General features: G+C 39.4%; 1 protein-coding gene across 4 annotated transcripts in view; it reads right to left on the reverse strand.

Annotated features, from left to right (window-relative positions):
- Positions 1–1357: 1357 nt before the first annotated feature.
- Positions 1358–19147, reverse strand: part of LOC150089519 (glucose transporter type 1-like) — a 1237972-nt gene continuing 1220182 nt past the window's right edge. For all 4 annotated transcript variants that reach the window (XM_090368637.1, XM_090368634.1, XM_090368635.1 and 1 more), the window contains one exon: positions 1358–2074. The gene's annotated coding sequence lies outside the window, so the exon portion shown is untranslated. The remainder of the gene's footprint in view (positions 2075–19147) is intronic.

Raw genomic sequence — 19147 nt, forward strand, 5'->3', positions numbered from 1 at the left:
TTCTGGTTAACTATTATATTTGTTTTATTTTAATTGTATGCAGGTGTGTGTGTGTGTGTGTGTGTGTGTGTGTGTGTGTGTGCACACGCAAATATTTTTTTGTGAGAAGTAAAAGCAAGACAGTTAATATACATGCGAGAAGTAATTACTGAGATATTTCAAATTTTAAAGTATTAAATTTTTATTATGCTATTTAACATGGAATATGATGGGAAAAATATCAATAACTTCTCATGAATTTAGTTGTTTTTTGTCCTTAAGATATGTGTAGCCATCTTTCCAGCGTCCACTGTAGATTAAAAGTTTATGTATAGGTAGTTGATTTTGCAAATGACAATGTGTGAAAATATGTTGGCGAGTAGGCGTGGAAGAATCTAGTGAACAACATAAAAAAAAAAAATCAAACCAGCATGCCATGGATATTAACAGAATAAAATTTAGAATCCATGAATTATTTAATATATTGCTATTCTTAATATTCACATACATTTTAGACTGAATTTATGTTATATATTTTTCATGGTGTTTTAGGTGAAATATTTATAATTTGTGGAAAGAATTAAGAACCATGCCAAGTAGAGCTCCTACACAATTTACGTATAATTCCAGTAAAAATAACGTAACGTTGTTCATGTTTCTTGTTTACTGATAATACTGAGCTATTGGGCCACTGTCTAAGCATTTTAACCATCATTTCTTACGTTAAAATATTTACTTTTAATTAATACAGTATACACATCTTTGAATTCAACTGACAAAAAAATGCAACTTTGAATTCACCTGTTAACAATCATCAGCAGCAAGTGTCTGATTATGTCAAAATTTCTTGATATTTCTTATGATTTTTTTCTCTAACAATAATGAAAAACAACACTTATTCATAAACAACAAGGCATCTAAATTTTAACCCTTTCTTGATGGAAGTGGAGCTATAAATAATTCAAAATTTTTATTTATTATTATTTTTTTTGTATCTGAAAAATTCGATCATTTAAGTTAACTGGACCATTCCTTCTGATGATTTATCTTTTTTTCAAGAGCTTTTCATGAATAAAAAAGAAAAACTATCTAACCGTCAAGTCTGTCTGGGCAGTCTGGCGGCAAAAGTGTATTTGGTGATCACGTAACAGCATTACAACAGCCACATGTGCAAAACAGAACTTGACTGCCACAGACAAATGATCTAATTCTTCAGAATGATTTCTTCACTTGAGTGAAACTAGGATTCACATTTTAGTAATTTTTTTAATATATGATCTATGAAAAAAAAAAAAAGAACAGAATTCTAACAAAGTTCTTTGAATGTGTATCTTTTCAAAAGTGAACAATTTTTACCTACTTCACAGCAAATGCCTGCCCTTTAAGAGTCACATGCAGAAATGAAGGCACCAACATTTAAAACTTGAACAAGATTCTTCCATTCTGTGAAAGATAGGTATTTCTGTACATCACCAGCTAATTAATAACTCCTATAGTTGATATTTTTCCCTAACGAGAGAAAAAAAAAAAAAAAAGTATCCACACTTTGGTAACGTATAATGTGGGAACAGCCAACAGGCAGAAAACATGCAACAAGACAACAGCACAGAGTCCTGTGACATGGAAGTATCCCACAGTTCTGGAAGCATGAAGGTTCAGAAAGAAAAAGTGCGTGTATATGTCAAATGCATAGCTCTTATGCCCCTGTGCTTTGGGTAGCTCCTGTCAACTTCGCCTGAAATTTGGTTGAAAGAGAAGTGGCTTGTAAAGCTCAAATTTGGCATCGGATTGCAGCCACAGGATGGCACTGTACAGTGTATGCTGGAGGCTGAAGGAAGTTCCTACAGAAAGTCTGGTCCTGTGGTATGAGCCACTAGCTAAACTCCATTTGAAAGTTTTTCACTGAGAAATCTTCAGTTTTTTTTCTCCCTTATTTCTCTGTGTCTCAAGCCATTTCTTATGGCAAGATCCACATGTGTACATGGAGACTACTGCCATGTTGGAAGATCCCTAACATGAATGAGCATCATCTTGGAGCCAAACATCTTTCCTGAGGCTTGTCATTAGGTCAAACCACTAGTCAACTGGAGGCCTACTGCAGAGAGAGAGAGAGAGAGAGAGAGAGAAAAAAAGAGTTAAGTGGAATTTCAATTAGATAACTAATATTTGTTATATCATATGTAGGTTTAAGTAGATAAAATCATTAAATAAAATAATACACTGTTTAAAATATTTTTTGTGAATGTATCTGTTTCCTTACTCACTTGCATTGACATTAATCAAATTACAATATGCATATTTATCATATGTTTGTTTGTTATTTGGTTTTTAGGAGCATTAGCAACTAAGGCCATATTGCTCTGGGGATATGCGGTGGTCATTTCCTGACCTTTCCACATCCTCTGTATTTGGTCGTCACGGGCTCGAATCCCGGTCTAATCAAGAAGCGTGTGCTACGCACTGCAGCTCCTGCCCACCTGGCTACGGAGGCGCCGATATTTATCATATAACATTAAATCATATTATATCTGCTCTGCAGGGTCAACTAATGCTGACATAATAGGGCTAATGGAAAATAGTTAAGGCATTCAAGGTAGAACTGGACAAACATTTGGAGCAAGTGGATGGGTGAAATGAGAAGGGTCTGTATTTTTTTTTTTTTTGGCTGATGCTATATAAGTTTGCTTTCTTGCATCATGTGCCCTTGCTAATGCTAATAGTATTGCCTGGATATAGATGACGAGTTTCACTATGATATGTAGTAGTAACAAATGATGCAAGAAAGCAAACTTATATAGCATCAGCCAAAAAAAAGAAAAAAAAAAAAAAAAACCCACTTCTTCCATCCATACCCTCCAAGAATTTATCTACTTCTTTCTTTAATTTGTTCAAACCATCCACTTTCACAACAACAGACAGAAGCCTGTTCTAACGATCAATCACCTGCTGGCTGAAGGCAAACTTCCGCACAGCTATTTTGCAACCATCCTTCCTCAGCTTGAATTTATGTCCCCTCATACGTGTAGTCTCAGAAGGAGGAAGAAGTTCCTAGTCTCCAGAAATGGAGTTTGCAGAACTGAAGCCTTTCTAGGTAAGAACACCCTAATCTGGTTGCCCTTCTCTATATCCATTCCAGCAGATCTACATCCTTCCTAAAGTGAGGCCTCCAGACCTGTATACAACACCCAAAATGCAGCTTAACTATTGCCTTGTAGAAAGGGATAGTAATCCCTTTATCCCTGCTAGCAAAGTTTCTATATATCACTGGCAAAACCCCATAAGCTGTCCTGGCAGTGTGCTTGCACTTTCACTTAACCATCCTTTTATCCATCGTCCTTACCCTTAATGCCACATTTCTCCAGTTTATACAGCAGTCTCTTATGTGCAACAGTATCCTGAAATCCAAATATATGATATCAAAACTATTTTTTGCATCCAGTTCCTTGGTCACTACATCACAGTAACTTATGAGATTGGTTAGAAAAGACTGCCCCTTAACAAATCCATGCTATGACTGCAGTAAAGTTCCATTCCCATTCAGATAGTCCTGCATCATTCCTTTAACCACTAACTCTATTATTTTCTCCTGAGACAGATGTTAAGCTAACAGGTCTGTAATAAAAAAAATGTCACCTTTTGATCACCCTTTATGAATTAGGGATACAGTCCATAGAGACCTCCCACTAAAGATGATCTCATAGGTATGGCTAAAGGCTTACCTCCTTTTCCACATCTTTTAATATAATTGGATAGATCCTATCTGCCCCAGGTGCCTTTTTTATGTTCATTGTCAACAGTTCCTCTTCCACTTTCCTTTCAGTTATTACAAAGTCATTTAGCTCTTCACTGGAGTTTGTTAAACTTCTGGCATTCCTTCCCCTAAAGAATTTCTCATGTAAATGTAGATGCAAAATACCTATTCAATATGTCAGCAACCTGAGCAGGATCATCAACAGTTAACCCATTAATATCAAGTCGTCCAATGTGATTCAATCTCTTCTACTGTTAATATAAGAATAGAAGTCTTTGCTGCTTTTCTTTGCATCCTTTGCAAGAGACTTCCCAAAATCTACATTAGCTTGTCCAACCTCCTTTGTGACTTGATTGCAAACTAATTTATATCTATCATAGGCTTCTGAATCATCTGATAATTTATATGTAAATTTCTATCACCAAAGTCCTGCTTCAGGCATTGTAATGGACACACAACGTAGTTTCATTAAGGAAAAATCATGTTTAGCTAACTTGGTAGCTATTTTAGCATTAGCATTAGTTGAGGCATATGATGCAAGAAAGCAAGCTTATACAGCATCAGCCAAAAAAAAAAAAAAAAAAACCTTCACCTATCCGGTCACTCCAAATGTTTGTCTAGTTCAGCATTAAATTTATTTAAGCTATCAACTTCCACAACAACAGATGGAAGTCTGTTCCAGCAATCAACTACCTGCTGGCTAAAGGCAAACTTCCACACATCTATTCTACAACTGCCTTTCCTCAATTTGAATCTATGACCCCTCAAGGTTCTTAGTTTGAGCAAGCAGAAGTATCCCATCGGCATTGAGCCCACTCAAATAATTCAAGGCCTTATACACCTCAATCAGATCAATCTGCAGGTGCCTGCCTAGTCTCCAGATGCTGAGACACAGTTACTCATGAGCTGGATATAGGCAATAATTTCGACATAGCTTATTTCGATTTTAGTAAGGCATTTGATCCAGTCCCTTATGACAGGTGACTGTATAAGATGGAATATGCTGGGATTACTGGAAAGATTCTAAGATGGATCACAGGGAGAGAACTGTGATTAATGGATGTTCTTCAGATTGGTGTAATGTCAGAAGTGGGGTCTCCCAAGGATCGGTTTTTGGAGCACTGTTGTTTCTGATTTTCATAAAACAACACTGATGTCAAAATTTGCAGATGATATAGGTTGACCATCACTAATCTGGCCACCGGTAATCCGGTTCCACTGCTAATTTGGACAATTTCCGCGAACGTAATTTCAAATTTCCCAGGTCAGCGCACTGACCTGCCGCTACTATTTTGGTGGCATTGGTTGTTGGCGCAAACTCGTAAACACTGACAAGCCATTCCCACTTGTTTTTCTGCATTTATTATTATAACCTGCTCACATTTAGCCCCAGTCATGGTTCCAATGCATAAAGGAAGTGCCTCTCATGGTGTAAAGTGCAAACACCGTACATTGTCCATAACAGATAAAGTTGAATTTCTGAAAAAACTCAACAGCGGTGTGTCCTGTAAGAAGTTTAACTCTGCTTAATTGTAAACTCCAGCAATTTCACTCAGTTCCTCTTATTTTAGTAATTTTCTTTTAGCCATTCCTCTTTAGATTTTTTTTTTTTTTAGAACACACTTGTACAAATTTGTGGAAAAACACAATTTGATGGATAATACAGCGCACTAACGAACTTGTTTTCACAAAATCTCTAACAATACTGACAAACTTATTGTGATGTTTGAGAGTTTATTTTATCGCAATTAGTTTTATTGCAGCACTCACTGCTCATGCAATAAACTAATCACAAATGACCTTTATATGTATGCTGTAATAGTATCACACATATGTGGCTGCCACGGCTTCTCAAGAAATAAAGTAACCTACTGGGCCATGTCAGCCACATATATGCGACATAAAAAAAAGTCTCTTTTTTTATATATATTATAAGCGAAAAAATGACAACACTGACATTACAATATTTATTTTAGAATTACTAATCAAATTATTTGCTAAATATTTTTTGGCCCCAGGGGAACTTTTTCTTAAATTGGCTTGGCAGTCAACGTGTTAAAGGTAGGAGGAGGAAGTGGTTAGCTGTTGGGTAAACTGTGTGTGCTAAAATAACCACCGATAATCCGGCAAAATCACTAATCTGGCACCCCACAGGTCCCAACACTGCCAGATTAATGACGGTCGACCTGTATACGGATTGTTAGGGTGGTTAATAACCTTCAGGATGACTTGAACAGGTTTTCAACAATGGACAGGAAAGTGGAAGTACTTTTTAATGTTGCAAAATACAAGGGCTTACACTTGGGGAATAGTAAACCCCAAATTAACTTATAGTTTTGGTAGAGTTGGAGTTACGATATGTGTAGAGATGAAGTTCTCTGAGCAGTGTAATCAGGTAGCTTGGAAAGCCCATGGTGTTCTGTCAGTGATTTACTGTTGTTTGTTTGTTATTTGGTTTTTAGGAGCATTAGCAACTAAGGCCATATTGCTCCGGGATATGTGGTAGTCATTACTTGACCTTTCCGCATCCTCCATATTTGGTGGTGACGGGCTCGACAGTGATTTACTGAACAATATTCTGTACAAATAGGGAGGGTTACAATCCCACTGTATAAGGCAACTGTAAGACTGCACTTGGAGTACTGTGTTCAAGTATGGAGACAACATCTGAAAAAAGACATTGAGTTTGTTGAAGGGATCCAAAGATGGCAACTCACATGGTGAGATTAGCAAAAGGATGACCATATAAAGGAAAGTTTCCATTGTGTGCTTGGCAGCAAAGCACCTTAGGGCGACCTGACTGAAGCTTATAAGGCTCTGAGAAGGGTTAATAAAATTAATGAAAATGGAATTTCACTGTTATAAAGCATTAAAATTAGTAGAGCCACAAGATGAAAGAAAGCAAGCTTCTACAGCATCAGCAAAAAAAAAAAAAAAAAAAAAAACACACTTCCCATTTCACCCATCCATTCATTCCAAAAATTTTCCCAGTTCTTCCTTGAATTTATTTAGGCTATCAACTTCCACAACAACTGATGGAAGTTTGTTCCAGCAACCACTGGCTAAAGGCAAATTTCCACATTCAAGGTCTTATACATCTCAGATCACCTCACAGGTGCCTAGTCTCCAGATGCTGCAATTTGCAGAATGCCTTTCTTGATAAAAGCAACTCTTTATTCCTCTCACCAATCTCGTTGCCCTTCTCTGTACTTGTATCAGCAGCTCGACATCCTTCCTAAAATGAGGCCTTCAGACCTGTATGCAGTACTCAAGGTGTGGTCCGACCATTGCCATTGGGGTAATCACCTCTTTATCTCTGCTAGAAAAATTCTTGAATATCATTGACACGACCCCATGAGCTGCTCTGGCAGCTGTCTCCACTACTCAGAAAATTTCATATCTGACTGCACAATTACTCTCAGGTCTTTTTCATTTTCTACCACCCTAAGTGTAGTACCACACAGTTGGTACATTTCTCTGGGGTTACCCATATGCAATCCTTTGCATTTGTAAATGTTAAACTTCAGTTGCCACTTCTTAGAAAACTTCATATCTGACTGCACAATTCCAGAACTAGGGGACATAAATTCAAATTTCAGAGGAAAAGGTTTAGACTAGATTGTAGCAAGTTTTCCTTTAGCCAGCAAGTCGTTGATTACTGAAAAAAGATGCCTCCACAGGTAGTTGATGCTGATAGTTTGATGAAATTCAAAGTCTGTGTGAGGAGGAAAGCACATAATTTGTATTTATTTTATTTTATTTTTTGGCCAATGCAGCAAAAGCCTATGGCTTCCTTGTACTATATGTTAATACTAATAACCTGCACACAGTTCTGGAGTGCATATCCTGATATGCAAATGGTAAGTTTCACAAAATTGTAAGAGATAGGCTGGAAGAGTATTCTCACATCTTACAGTTCATACTTTTCGAAATGTGGCATACCTCTTTTTTGGACCTTTGAAGGAGCATCTTTATGGACAAATTTTGTTTAACTCATAGATGCCCCACTGATGCAATGACAAAATTTAGAATTTTCCAAGACTGACATTAATAAATTTCCACAATAGAAGCTTGGCCTGAAAGAAGAGGAAGACTAAGCTGAGAATTGATTATAATACTTTAAAGATAATAGCAGTGCTGAGTTTTTTGTATGCATTTATTAATCAGTAGGTAGTGGGCAAGCTTAGCATTAGTAGAGGTATATGATGCAAGAAAACAAGCTTATATAGAATCAGCCAAAATAAAAAAAAATAAAAAAAAAACCCTTCCCATTTCACCCACCCATTCACTCCAAATGCTTGTCTAGTTCTGCCTTGAACTTATTTAAGTTTTTGACGTCCACTAAGACAAATGGAAGTCTGTTCCAACTATCAACCACCTGCTGGCTAAGGGCAAATTTCCACACATCAATTCTAGAATTGTCTTTCCTCGATTTGAATTTATGTCCACTCAGGTGAGTAATCCGAGCAAGAGCAAGAATTCCATCAGCATTCAGCTTGCTCAAACCATTCAAGGCCTTATACACCTCAATTAGATCACCTCTCAGGTGCCTAGTCTCCATAAGCTGCAATTTGCACACTTAAGTCTTTCTTGATAACAGCAACCTTTTGTTCCGCTCACCAGTCTTATTACCCGTTCCAGCAGCTCTACATCATTCCTAAAAGGAGTCCTCCAAACTGTGTGCAGTATTCAAGGTGTCACCTAACCATTGCCTCATACAAGGGGACAATCACCTCCTTATCCCTGCTAGCAAAATTTCTGTATATCATTGACAAGACACAATGAGCTTGTCTGTACTTGCTCAAAAAACTTCATATCCGATTGCACAATTGCCCCAAGGTCCTCTTCATTCTCTACTACCCTGAGTTAAAGTTTCACATAGTTGTTACGTTACTCTGGTGGTACCCCTAAGCATATGCAGTACTTAACATTTGTCAATGTTAAACTTCAGTTGCCATCTCTCAGCCTATCTGTTCAACTTTTCTAGATCCTGTTGCAGTAGTGTACTATCATTACTGTCATTAACAACCCTACCACCCTTTGTATCATCTGCAAACTTAGACATTAACCCTGATATACCATCATCAATATCATTGATAAATACAGAAAATGACAATGGGCCTAACACCGAACCCTGGGGGAACTCCACTAATAACATTAGTCCACGAAGAGCAGTGTCCATTGATTACTGCTCTCTGTCTGCTCCCACTCGACCATCCTTTTATCAATTGTAGCAAGTTGCCCTTAATGCCATAGTGCTCCAATTTGTACAGCAGATTTCCATGTGCTACAGTATCAAAAGCCTTCCCAAAATCCAAGTATATGATATCAAAATAATTTTTTGAATCCAGTTCCTTTGTGACCACATCATAATATCCAATCAAATTTGCCAGACAAGACTTCCCCTTAACAAATCCATGCTGTGTCTGAACTATAACTGCAGTATTGTCTAGGTGATCCTGCAGTGCTTCTTTAACCAGGAACTCCATTCTTTTCCCTGGAACAAAAATTAAACTAACAGGTCTGTAATTACTCGTGTCCCCCTTTGATCCCTTTTGTGAATTGGTGACACATTTGCACATCTTTTGTCCATGGGGACCTCCCCCGAGTCCAAAGTAGCTCCCTGCTACAGTTTGATAAGCTTCCGGCCTCCACTTCCCTTCAGACTTCCTCATATGTGAATGTAGATGCAAAATTCTCATTCAGGTTGTCAGCTACTTGAGCAGAATCCTCAACAGTCGAACCATTGATATTAAGTGAATCAATATGATTCACCCCCTTCCTTCTAGAGTTTACATAAGTAAAGAAATCTTTAATGTTTTTCTTTCCATCCTTTTCCAAAGATTTCTCATAATCTGCCTTTGCTTTCCTAACCTCCTTTGTAACTTGATTACAGACTACCTTATAACAATCACAGTCTACTGTGATTGATAAAAAATGCATGGGATGCATATAAATTGATAATTTATATGCATCCCATGCAGTTTTCTCCTCTGCCATGAGTCTCATTAGTTACTCTGCCATCCATTTAGGCCTAAACTTTGAACAGTAATTTTTAGTTGGGACAACAAGCCTAGTAGCTTTCAAGATTACTTCCTTGAATGCTTCCCATTTAGAATTTGCTGGTAAAAACTGTCTGAGTCACTACGAAAGCAAAAACCCTTCCCTTTACATCTGATGTTTTTCTTTTTTTTTTTTGTTATTTGTTGGCACATCGGCTTCTGTGGCCATAATGCACTTCCCAAAGTTTTTGCATTTACTCTGATCCAAGCCCGAGATGGGATTCGAACCCACAACCTTTGGGCTACCAGGCAGGTGCTTTACCCGCCCAATCAGTACCTCTGATGGTAGTTACATTTTAAGTAAAGCCCACATCAACACATTGTTGTCACTTCCACCTAGTGATTTCTTTATCTGTAGATTCTTAATGCAAGAAGAATCACTGCTGATAATCAGATAAAGTGTATTATTCCCTCTAGTTGCCTCTCGAACATGCTACTATCGAAACAATCACCAATAAATCCACAAAATCCTTGCTAGTGTGAACTGACCAACCCACAAGTTCCAGTCAATATCTGGGAAATTAAAATCCCCCATTATAAGACAATCTAATTTACTCTCCCACTTTTTCTGTACAGTTGTTCACTGTACCCATCAGAGTCATTAGGCCTATAACACACACCTACTCTCAATGTTGCTGACCGGGTTAGCTGGGTGGTTAAAGTGCCTGCCTAGCAACTCAAAGGTTGTGGGTTCGAATCCTGCGTTGGGCTTGGATCAAAGTACTGCAAAAACCTTGGGAGGTGCATTATGGCCACAGAAGCTGATGTGCAAACAACTACCAAAAAAAAACTCTCAATTTTGCTTTCCCAGTGCACATGGAACCTTTATCTCATGGCTATTCCCAACCTCGTGTTGTTTGGCATTACAAGAATGCAAAATGGGATGACCTGCGAGACTTCTTTTCTTCTTTTCCTTGGTCAGATTACTGTTTCAAAAGTTCGGATGTCAACGTTTGCTCAGATCGCGTCAGTGAAATTATTCTTGCAGGAATGGAATCCTTTATCTCACACACCACTTTAAAATCTTGTCCTTTATCTAAACCTTGGTTTTCCAATAAATGTGCTAAGGCTGTTCATCAAGAGAAGAATGTTGCATATCGTAATTGGCTTGTTTCTAATTCTTCAGTTTCATTTTCTACCTACACCAAAGCTCGCAACAATTGTAAAGCAGTTATTAATCAGTCCAAACTAGAGTTTGAACAGGCTAAGAGTAGAAAACTTGCTTCTTGCCCTAATGGTAGTCGAGCATTCTGGTCTCTTGCCAAAGCTATTGGCCGCAACTTTTGCCCATCTCTGCTCCCACCTCTGTCCAAACCTGATGGTTCTGTTGTCACTTCAGCCAAGGATAAAGCTGACCTGCTAGCATCCCATTTTTCTTCCAGCATTAATGATCTTGGTAAAACACCTCCCACCATTTCCAACACGCTCCATTCAATGCCTCCTGTGGTCTTCCGTCAAAAGAATATCAGAAGGATTTTGATGAATATTGATGCTAAAAAAGCTCCAGGTCCAGATGGTATTTCTCCACTTGTTCTCAAAACCTGTGCTCCTGAACTTACTCCTTTTCTTTGCCGCCTTTTTTCACTTTCTTATTCCAAAACTGTTTTTCCTTCTGCTCGGAAATTTGCTCATATCCAGCCAGTTCCTAAAAAGGGTGACAAATCCCTCCCATTGCAATTACTTCTACTCTTTCTAAAGTAATGGAGAAATCAATTAACCGCCAACTCATAAACTACCTAGAAACCTTCCATCTGATGAATGATTGCCAGCGCCTCCGTAGCCAGGTGGGAAGGAGCAGCAGTGCGTAGCACATGCTTCTTGATTAGACCGGGGTTCGAGCCCGTCACCACCAAATACGGAGGATGCGGAAAGGTCAGGGAATGACCACCGCATATCCCGGAGCAATATGGCCTTAGTTGCTAATGCTCCTAAAAACCAAATAACAAACAAACAAACAAACAAACGATCGCCAGTATGGATTCCGTCAGTGTTGCTCCACTGGTGATATTCTGGCTTATGTTACCCATTTATGGACTAATTCAATGGAAAGGTTCAGTGAAACACAAGTAGTTGCATTAGTAGAGGCATATGATGCAAGAAAGCAAGCTTATTCAGCATCAGCAAAAAAAAAAAAAAGCACAACCACTACTCCCATTTCACCCCTCCGTTCGTTCGAAATACCTGTCCAGCTAAGCCTTAAATTTGTTTAGGCTATCAACTTCAACAAAAAGTGATGGAAGTCTATTCCACAAACCAACTGCCCGCTGGCTAAAGGCAAATTTCCGCACATCTATCCGACATCCGTCCTTCCTCAATTTGAATTTATGCCCTCTCAGGTGATTATTCTGAGCAAGAGGAAGAATCCCATCGGCATTGAGTGCTCAAGCCATTCAAAGCCTTATACACCTCTATCAGATCACCTCGCTGATGCCTAGTCTCCAGACTCTGTAATTTGCAAAACTTAAGCCTCTCTTCTTAAGAGCAGCCCTTTGTTCCATTTACTAATCTTGTTGCCCTTCTCACTCGTTCCAGCAGCTCTACATCCTTCTTGAAATGAGGTCTCCAAACCTGTATACAGTACTCAAGGTGTGGCCTGACCAATGCCTTATACAAGGGAATAATCACCTCCTCATCCCTGAGAGAAAAATTCCTGTATATCATTGACAAGACACCATGAGCTACTCTTGCAGCTCGTCTACACTGCTCAGAGAACTTCATATCTGCTGCACAATTACCCCCAGGTCCTTTTCATTCTCTACCACTGTCAGCGTAGTACCACAGAGTTGATACGTTGATCTGGGGTTACTGTTTCCCATATGTAGTACTTTACATTTGTCAATGTTAAACTTCATTTGCCACCTCTTAGCCCATCTGTTCAACCTTTCCAGATCCTGTTGCAGCAGCATAGCGTCAGTAGTGTCCTTAACAAACCTGCCAACCTTTGTATCATCTGCAAACTTGGACATTAAACTTGATATCCCATCATCAATATCATTCATAAACACCGAAAACAACAACGGATCCAACACTGAACCCTGAGGAACTCCACTAATAACATTAGTCCACGTTGAGCAGTGTCCATTGATTACCACTCTCTATCTTCTGCCACTCAACCATCCCTTTATCCATAGCAGCAATTTGCCTCCAATTCCACACTGCTCCAATTTCTGCAGCAGTCTTCCATGTGCAACAGTATCAAAAGCCTTTCTAAGATCCTAATATATAATATCAAAGTTATTCCTTGCATCCAGTTCTTTTGTGACTACATCATTGTATCCAATCAAATTGGTCAGATAAGAACTGCCCTTAACAAAACCATGCTGTGTCTGAGCTATAACTGAATTCTTGTCCAGATGATCCTGCAGTGCTTTTTTAACCAGTGCTTCCATTAATTTTCCTGGAACCGAAGTTAAACTAACAGGTCTATAATTACTTGTGTCAGCCTTTGATCCTCCTTTGTGAATTGGGGTTACATTTGCACATCTCCAGTCTATGGGTACCTCCCCTGAGTCCAAAGAAGCTCTCATAATTATGGCTAGGGGTTTGCTTACTTCCTTTGCTTCCTCCTTTAATATAACTGGATAGGTCCCATCTACCCCAGGTGCCTTTTTTATGTTTATCCTCAACAATTTCTCCTCCACTTTCCTCTCAGTTATTAGAAAATCATCTAGTTCACTGCCAATGTTTACTTCACCTACGACATTCCCCTTCCTGAATAACTCCTCATGTGTGAATGTAGATGCAAAAGACTTGTTTAGATTGTTAGCCACCTGAGCAGGATCCTCAACTGTTGAACCATCAACATCCAGTGGACCAATCTGATTCATCCCTTTCCTTCTTGAGTTTAAATAGGTAAAGAACTCTTTTCTGTTTTTCTTTGCATCCTTTGCCAAGGATTTCTCATAATCTGCCTTTGCCTGCCTAATCTCCTTTGTGACTTGGTTACAGACCAACTTATATCTATCATAGGCTTCCATGTCACCCATTAATTTGTATGTATCCCATGCATTTTTCTTCTCTGCCATATGTCTCATTAGTTCATCTGACAACCATTTAGGCCTGAACGTTGAACAATATTTCTTGGTTGGTATGTAAAGCCTGGTAGCTCCCAAGATTAGTTCCTTGAATGCTTCCCATTTTGAATTTGCTGTTGGTAACATCATCAGTTGGTCCCACTGTATAGAATTTAAATACTGTCTCAGCCCATCATAGTCGCCTTTACGAAAGCAAAAACCCTTCCCTTTACCTCTAATGGTAGTTACCTCCTTGAGTAAATCCCACTTCAGCACACTGTGATCACTGCCACCTAGTGGTTCCTTTATCTGCAGATTCTTAATGCATGAAGAATCACTACTGATAATGAGATCAAGAGTATTACTCTCTCTAGTTGCCTCCCGAACATGCTGGTGTAGAAAACAATCAACCAATAAATCCACAAAAGCCTTGCTAGTGTGTGAGTGACCAATCCAGAAATTCCAGTCGATATCTGGGAAATTAAAATCCCCCATTATAAGACTCTCTGATTTACTGGCCCATTCTATTTCCCTGTACAGTATCTTATTATACTCATCAGAGTCATTGGGCCTAAAGCACATTCCTACTCTCAATTTTGATTTACCCATGCTAATGTCACACCAAACTGACTCGACACTGCCCTGTCCATCGATGTCAACTGGCTTCACTTCCTTCGATTTTATGTGTTTTTTAACTAATAGCATAACCCCTCCTCCCTTCCTATCCTGTCTATCCTTTCTGTAGACGTTGTACTCCCCAAATTCCAGTTCTGCATTCTTTATATCTGTGTGACACCATGTCTCTGATATCCCAACAATATCTGCCTTTGATGTTTTGAGCAAAACCTCAAATTCATCAAATTTATTTACTAAACTCCTAGCATTGGTGTACACGCAAGTATACATGCACCTGTTTCTATTCTTAGCTACCCTAACACAACCCATGTGTTTACTTGTACCGCAATGACTTCCAGCAGTCTCTGAAATATCCTGCATATTGTTTTTCAGGCTTCTGCTCATTCCAATAGAAGTAGTGCAAGAATCTCTTCCACCTCTGCCAGTGGCTACTGTTAATCTATTTGTCTTTGTCTCCCACCAAGCTAGCAGTTTTCCGACCCACCTAACACTGCCTCAATAGCATCAGCAAATATTCTTGCACCCTTTCTATTTAAGTGTATCCCATCCGTGTAGAAGCAATCTCTCCTGTTAACAAGTACAGTCCAGGCTGAAAAAAATTCTACCCCTTGAGCCTTGCACAATTTTTCCAGGGCCGAGTTGATCGACAAGGCTCTCATCATATACTCCCTCCTATCGTGTCTGGGCAGAATTGCAGACACTTTCAAATTCAATGTTAATTGATGGCTTTTTTTTCAACAGTGAGCTGTACTTGTTAAGTAATTCCGCTGGTCTCCTACTCTTAATATCATTAGTGCCAACGTGTACAACTATATCACCTTTTGTGCCCTTAAAAGATGATATCCGCTCTACAACGTCATCAACCTTTGCCCCTGGCAGACATACCCTGGTCCTGTTCCACCTATCCTTTTTACAAAGCATGTTCCCCGTTTCCCTGACAATAGAGTCACCAACAACTACTAGTTCCTGTGTTGCGCTTGACATCTCAAAAGCTTTAAGAATCTGCAGATAAGCATTAAGAATCTGCAGATAAATGAACCACTAGGTGGCAGTGATCACAGTGTGCTGAAGTGGGATTTACTCAAAGAGGTAACTACCTTTAGGGGTAAAGGGAAGGGTTACTGCTTTCGTAAAGGCGACTACGATGGACTGAGACAGTATTTAAATTCTATACAGTGGGACCAACTGATGATGTTACCAAAAGTAAATGCAAAATGGGAAGCATTCAAAGAACTTATCTTGGAAGCTACTAGACTTTACATACCAACTAAGAAATATTGTTCAAGGTTTAGGCCTAAATGGATGTCAGATGAACTGATGAGGCATATGGCAGAGAAGAAACATGCATGGGATACATACAAATTAACACATGACACAGAGGCCTATGATAGATACAAGTTGATCTGTAACCAAGTTACAAAGGAGGTTAGGCAGGCGAAGGCAGATTACGAGAAATCTTTGGCAAGGGATGCAAAGAGAAACAGCAAAGAGTTCTTTACTTATGTAAACTCTAGAAGCAAGGGGATGAATCAGATTGGTCCACTTGATATCGATGGGTCAACTGTTGATGATCCTGCTCAGGTAGCTAACAAACTAAATGAATATTTTGCATCAACATTCACACATGAGGAGTTATTTTGCGAGGGGAAAGCCAGAGGTGTATTCAACTCTAGCAGTAAGCTAGAGAATCTTGTAATAACTGAGAGTAAAGTGGAGGAGAAATTGTTGAAGATAAACACAAGAAAGGCACCTGGGGTGGATGGGATCTATCCAGTTATATTAAAGGAGGCAGCAAAGGAAGTAAGCAAACCCTTAGCCATAATTATGAGAGCTTCCTTGGACTCAGGGGAGGTACCCATAGACTGGAGATGTGCAAATGTGACCCCAATTCACAAAGGAGGATCAAAAGCTGACACAAGCAATTATAGACCTGTGAGTTTAACTTCTGTTCCAGGAAAATTAATGGGGGCACTAGTTAAAGAAGCACTGCAGGATCATCTAGACAAGACTTCAGTTATAGCTCGGACACAGCATGGTTTTGTTAAGGGGAAGTCTTGCCTGACCAATTTGATTGGATACTATGATGCAGTCACAAAGGAACTGGATGCAGGGAATAACTTTGATATTATATACTTGGATCTTAGAAAGGCTTTTGATACTGTTGCACATGGAAGACTGCTGCACAAATTGGAGCAGTGTAACATTGGAGGCAAATTGCTGCTGTGGGTAAAGGGGTGGCTGAGGGGGAGAAGACAGAGAGTGGTAATCAATGGACACTGCTCGTCGTGGACTAATGTTATTAGTGGAGTCCCTCAAGGCTCAGTGTTGGGTCCATTATTGTTTTCTGTATTCATAAATGATATTGATGATGGTATATCAAGCTTAATGTCAAAGTTTGCAGACGATACAAGGGTAGGTAGGGTTGTCAAGGACACTACTGACACTATGCTGCTGCAACAGGATCTGGAAAGGTTGAGCAGATGGGCTGAGAGGTGGCAAATGAAGTTTAACATTGACAAATGTAAAGTACTACACATGGGAAACAGCAACCCCAGAGCAACGTATCAACTCTGTGGTATTGCACTGACAGTGGTAGAGAATGAAAGGGACCTGGGGGTGGTTGTGCAGGCAGATATGAAGTTCTCTGAGCAGTGCAGACGGGCTGCAAGAGTAGCTCATGGTGTATTGTCAATGATATATAGGAATTTTTCTAGCAGGGATAAGGAGGTGATTATTCCCTTGTATAAGGCAATGGTCAGGCCACACCTAGAGTACTGTATACAGGCCTGGAGGACTCATTTCAAGAAGGATGTAGAGCTGCTGGAACGAGTACAGAGAAGGGCAACAAGATTAGTGAATGGAACAAAGGGGTGCTCTTACGAAGAAAGGCTTAAGATTTGCAAATTACAGTGTCTGGAGACTCGGCACCAGCGAGGTGATCTGATAGAGGTGTATAAAGCACTGAATGGTTTGAGCATGCTCAATGCTGATGGGATTCTTCCTCTCGCTCAGAATAATCACCTGAGAGGGCATAAATTCAAATTGAGGAAAGACAGATGTAGGATAGACGTGCGGAAATTTGCCTTTAGCCAGCGAGTGGTTGGTTGGTGGAACAGACTTCCATCCCTTGTCGTGGAAGTTGATAGCCTAAATAAGTTTAAGGCTCAGCTGGACAGGTATTTTTAACGAACAGAGGGGTGAAGTGGGAGTGGTTTTTTTTTTTTTTTTTTTTTTTTTTTGGCTGATGCTGCATAAGCTTGCTTTCTTGCATCAAATGCCTCTACTAATGCAAATGCTAATGCTTTTGATCGTGTTTGGCATAAAGGTCTTCTAAACAAGCTTACCTCTTATGGTTTGCCAACTGTTTTTAGTAATCGGTTATCCAGTTTTCTCTCTGATCGCTCACTGAGGGTGATGGTAGATGGCTCTCTGTCTTCTAACTTCTCCACTAATGCCGGTGTCCCCCAAGGTTCAGTTCTTTCCCCCACTCTTTTCCTCTTGTATATCAATGACCTTCTTCCATTGTTTTTCCATTGAGAAACCTTGTCCTGCTCAATCAGCTTCAACTTCTCGAAAATCTGCTTCCAATTCCTTAAATGCCGATCTTCAGGTAATTCTCCAGTGGGGCAAAGACAACTTAGTTGATTTCAACCCTTCTAAAACTCAGTCTTGTCTTATATCTCGCAAAAAGGATTCTTCTGCTCTTATGTTTATCTTTAGTGACACTCCGATTTCTAGGCAAAATGATATATCTCTTTTGGGGATTACCCCGACTTCTAATCTCTCTTGGCATAAGCACATTAAAAATATTGCTTCCTCTGCATCTAAAAAACTTGGTTTTCTCTTTCGCTCTCTGCGTTACTTTTCTTCCAAACAGCTGTTCACTCTGTATAAATCGCAAATCCGCCCTGCAATGGAATATTGTTCCCACATCTGGGGTGGGAACAATATTCTCTCAGGCTTCTTGATTACATTCAGAAGAGGGCAATTAGCTTAATTAATGACTCATCTCTAACAGAGTCTCTCCACTCGCTTTCTCATAGACGCACTGTTTCTGCTGCATGCCTCTTCTACAGATACTTCCATGGGCACTGTTCTTCTGAATTGGCTTCTATAATTCCTGCTCTCTCTCTTTCAAAACAGTCCGAACACGTGCCGCCACCAGCCAACATCCATTTACTGTCCAACTTCAAACCCACAGAACCAACTTTTCATCTTCCTCATTTATTCATTCAACTGCCATTTTCTGGAACAACCTTCCATCATACGTATTTCCTGAAAATTACAATCTACAGAAGTTCAAGTCCAATATCAACAAATATCTTCTTTCGTCTTCTCAACCTACAACCCAAGCATGGTACTAAGTACTATAGGTTCTAATACCTCTCGTGTTTGGGGTTCACATAAAAAAAAAAAAAAAAAAACGTCACATCAAACTGACTCAACATTGCACTGTCCACTCATGTCATCTGGATGCACTTCCTTAGATTTTAGGTGTTTCTTAACTAACAGCATCATCTCTCCTCCCTTTCTATCCTATCTATCCTTTCTGTACACATCAGCAAATTCCAATTCTGCATTCCTTATATCTGTGTGTGACACCATGTATTTGATATCCCAGCAGTATCTGCCTTCGATGTCGTCACCAGCACCTCAAATTCATGAAATTTATTTGCTATACTCCTAGCATTGGTGTACATGTAAGT

This window comes from Mastigoproctus giganteus, chromosome 2, assembly GCF_048544385.1.
Source record: "Mastigoproctus giganteus isolate SK-2022 chromosome 2, ASM4854438v1, whole genome shotgun sequence".
NCBI classification, from domain to species: Eukaryota; Metazoa; Arthropoda; class Arachnida; order Uropygi; family Thelyphonidae; genus Mastigoproctus; species Mastigoproctus giganteus.